We start from the raw sequence: 4750 nt of genomic DNA on the forward strand, positions 1-4750 counted from the left end.
ATAATCCGATCTTTTTCAAGGTCTCTTTTGTTGAACGCCATCATGGCTGAGATGACTAAGATGAGCACCAGAGTTAGTTTGACAAGGAGGGTCGTAGAGAACCACACCCCAAGCCAAGCTTATGTTGGGCTTAACAAACTGAAAATCCAAAAACACAAACCCTTAAATGGGAACCGGGATGCAAGGAATTAAAAAACTTTATTTTTGACGTAGAACAATACGTTGGCCACAATGCATCTTATGGACGGTGGCGCTCGAAGGTGGATGATATAAAAAATGGGTCATGCACCATAAACTCATGGGAAGATCGTTGATGGAATCGATGCAATCGACGCTCCCCTTGATGGGTTGCCAATTAAAGACCTAACGTTTGATGTTGACTCTTTTAAAGAAAAAGCCACACGATCGAACACCTCGAAATGTCACGGTAGCTCTAAGAACTATATCATACGACCTGAGAGTTGAGGGCTATAGGAACTTTCTCATACGACCTGAGAGTTACGTTAGCCGCAATGCATCTCATGGACGATGCAAAACTATGGTAGTGCTCGAAGGTGAATGGTATAAAAAATAGGTCATGCACCATAAACTCATGGGAAGATCGTTGATGGAATCGATGCAATCGACGCTCCCCTGAATGGGTTGCCAATCAAAGACCTAACATTTGATATTGACTCTTTTGAAGAAAGAGCCACACAATCCAACAGCTCGAATCGTCGCGGTAGCTCTGAGAACTCTAACACGCACATGGAAGGACTTGTCGAAGAGTTAGACATTAAGCAAAAGATCATGCTAAAACTCTTCAGCGATCTAACAAAAAACTTCAGCACATCCACACTAAAAATCCATTGTTGTCCAGCGGTCAGGATATCTGGCTTTCACCCAGAAGACTCAGGTTCGATTCCCGGCAATGGAATATTATTTTCTTATTTCATTTTATTTTACAGTTTCTATCTTGGATTAAAAAAACTTTTATGTACTCCAGACCTTTGTTAGAGTTATGTTATAGATACTTTGTTCAATTTCAAATGGTTAATGCGATAATTCAGTCATTTTCGAGGTATCTCTTGTTGAACAACGTCATGGTTGAGTATCTCTTGTTGAACAACGTCATGGTTGAGTATCTCTTGTTGAACAACGTCATGGTTGAGATGAGCAGGTGATTCAAATGGTTAATGCGATAATCCAGTCATTTTCGAGGTCTCTCTTGTTGAACGACGTCATGGTTGAGATGAGAAGGTGATTCAAATGGTTAATGCGATAATCCAATCGTTTTCGAGGTCTCTCTTGTTGAACGACATCATGGTTGAGATGAGAAGGTGATTCAAATGGTTAATGCGATAATCCAATCGTTTTCGAGGTCTCTCTTGTTGAACGACATCATGGTTGAGATGAGCACCCGAGTGAGTTTGACAAGTTGGGCTGTAGAGACCCACATCTCAAGCCAAGTTTATGTGGGCTTAACAAACTTAAAATCCAAGAACACAACCCCTTAAATGGAAACCGGGATGCTAAGGAATTAAAAAGCTTTATTTTTGACGTAGAACAATACTTGAAGGTTACTGGAACTTGCTCATAGGACCTAAGAGTTACGTTGGTTGCAATGCATCTCATGGACAGGCAAAACTATGGTGGCGCTCAAAGGTGAATGGTATAAAAAATGGGTCATGCACCATAAACTCATACGAAGACTATTGATGGAATCGATGCAATCGACCTCCTCTAGATGGGTTGCCAATCAAAGACCTGACGTTTGATGTTGACCCTTTTGAAGAAAAAGCCACACGATCGAACAGCTCGAAACGTCACGGTAACTCTGAGAACTCTATCACACACATGAAATGACTTGTCGAAGAGTTAGACATTACTCAAAACATCATAGTAAAACTCTTTAGAGATTAGACAAAAGACTTTAGAACAACTACACCAAAAATTCATTGTTGTCCAACGGTTTTGATATTTGGCTTTCACCTAGGAGATTCTGGTTTGATTCTCTGAAATTGAATATTATTTTCTTATTTCTTTTTATTTTATCGTTTCATCTTTTTGTCACCAATTATATTTAAACTTTACCTCATTTTGAGGGGCACTTTAATGGTCAAGTTCAATAGTATCTTAGATTAAAAAGACTTTTATGAACATCGTACCTATGTTAGTGTTATGTTATAGATATTTATTTCAATTTCAACAAGTGGGATTGAGGTGATTTAAATGCTTAATGCGATAATCTGGCTTTTTTCGAGGTCTCTCTTATTGAACGCCATCATGGTTGAGATGAACACTCGAGTGAGTTTGACAAGGAGACCCGAATTTAAACTTTACCTACGTTTGAGAGGCACTATAATGGTCAAGTTCAATGGTATTTTAGATTAAAAAGACTTTTATGAACTTTGTACCTTTGTTAGTGTTATGTTATAGACATTTGGTCAAGTTCAACGAGTGGGGTTGAGGTGATTCAAATGGTTAATGTCACTCTATTTGATTCAAATTGTTAATGTGATAATCGAGTTGAATAGTTAGAGGTTATTTCCAAGGTCTCTCTTATTGAACTCCAAAAAGGCTGAAATGATTGACATGAGCACCTGAGTGAGTTTGACAAAATCAAAATAAAATCAAATAAAATCACTAAAAAAAAAATTAGCCTTATGACACTTCCTTCAACTCGAAGGGCGATAAATCAAGGATTCCTTCGCCCAAGACCCATGATCCAACTCCCAACATTGTAATGATAAGCTATAGAATCATTCCAAGAACCTCAATGGATGGGTTACAAACTCACATTACCAATCTCGACAACTAGACGTGTCATCGGCGTTAGAAGAACGACTGCATCAGAGCAAGTCATGGGGATAGAAGATCCCGTTGAAGGATGATAGCCCAACCGTAATCTTCAGCCCAACGAGCGAAGCTTTTGTAGAAGCAAGAACCCTTGTATTAAAGAAATTAACATCTTCTTATACAAAATTTGGATCAACCAAGAGATAAAGGTAGAATTAGATGATGAGATCCAAGATTGAGAAACAAGATTTAGAACCTTTTTCTAAACTGAGTCACTTCACAATCGAACTTGATCAAGGCTTGATTGAATGACTGAGATGCAATCTACCTCAAGAATTGCATTAAACTTAGAAATGACAAAGTTATGCTCAGATTTCTATAAGAGGGATCGTCTCAACTTGAGATATCAATTTCATTGATCACAAATATGCTTTTACATAATAATTTTTGGGTACTATAGTCTTCCAACAAAAGAAGTTAGTAGTGGTGATTTAATCTCGATCCCTTTAAATCTCCACACAAGACGAAGTCAATTTGAGCATTACAAACTTTAAGAAATTAAAATAATAAATAAAGTTTTCTAACCACTCATGAAATGATGCTTGCAACTTCATCCACTACTTCAACCGTGCAAATATTTACTTTTGAATCTCCAAATGGTCTTGACTCAAACGAATCAGCTTGTAACACATGAATTGATGGTTGAACCTAGCCTATCCAATTTTGTAGATGAAGTATGAATGTTTGTTGAATCTCCTTGGCCTTGGGTTGTGTAATAGGTCCAGTTGGAACACCGTGATTCTTATCATCAACCCCCTCTTCAAAAGGATTCGTCCTCGAATCAGAAAAATCATAACCTACATCAAAAGGACTCAACTCAGCAACATTGAAAGTAGAATGTACACCGTGATTCTTATCATCATCCCCCTCTTCAGGATTCGTCCTCGAATCAGAAAAATCATCACCTACATCAAAAGGACTCAACTTAGCAACACTGAAAGTAGAATGTATTGACAATTTTACAGGAACATCAATTTTTTTGTTCCATGCAATAAAATGAGTCATTTTATTAAATGTCTTATGGAGCATTTATAATCAAATAAAGAATTCTTATAGAGCATTTATAGTCAAATAAAGAATTAGGAATCCACGCTATCTTTAATCTACAGACCCACTCTCACTCCCAATTCAGCTATCCACGCTAACATTAAAAGGAAAATTCATCAGTAAAATTATTTACGCTAATTCATTGAAATTTGAAAAATAAATCATCTCTAAATTTAGATTAGATAGTAAGTTATACTACTTGAATAAGGTGTGGTGAAGGTGGAACCAACACGTGACCTTCAAATCTTCAATATTACAGACTCCCAACTAAGCTACCCCTATAACATTCAAAATGAAAATTTTGAAATTTTAAAAAGAGATAATAACTAAATATAGATTAAATAGTCGAGTAATTTTAAAAAGAATTAATCAATTTTAGATGGAATATTTAGGTTATGCAAGTTAGTCGACTTGAATTAGGTGAGGTGAACGTGGATCAAACACATGACTTTCAGATCTTCAGTGACGCTCTCCAAACTGAGTTATCCCCACTAACATTAAAAATAAAAATTCATCCATAAAGACTATAACATTGAAAATGAAAATTCTGAAATTTTAAAAAGAAATAATCACTAAATTTAGATTAAATAGTAACTAATTTTAAAAAGAAATAATCACTCATAAAGAGGAGAAGCAGACAATTGAGAAACAAAATTTCAATGTTGCTTCAAGAATTAACAAAGGACGGAATGAAATCATTTTTCAACCTCGTAACTGGGTTTGGATACATTTTCGCAAGGAGTGATTCCAATCTCAAAGGAAGACAAAGTTACATCCAAGAGGGATGACACTTATCAAGTCCTTGAAAGAATTAATAACAATGCATATAAAATGATCTTTCAGGAGAATTTTCAGCACATTCTAC

General features: G+C 36.2%; 1 non-coding gene across 1 annotated transcript; it reads left to right on the plus strand.

Annotated features, from left to right (window-relative positions):
• Positions 1 to 844: 844 nt before the first annotated feature.
• Positions 845 to 916, plus strand: TRNAE-UUC. The gene has a single exon. It is a non-coding gene; the product is annotated as a tRNA-Glu (tRNA).
• The last annotated feature ends 3834 nt before the right edge of the window (positions 917 to 4750 follow it).

The sequence above is a fragment of the Cucurbita moschata genome, unplaced genomic scaffold, assembly GCF_002738365.1.
Source record: "Cucurbita moschata cultivar Rifu unplaced genomic scaffold, Cmos_1.0 Cmo_Scf00092, whole genome shotgun sequence".
Taxonomy (NCBI): domain Eukaryota; kingdom Viridiplantae; phylum Streptophyta; class Magnoliopsida; order Cucurbitales; family Cucurbitaceae; genus Cucurbita; species Cucurbita moschata.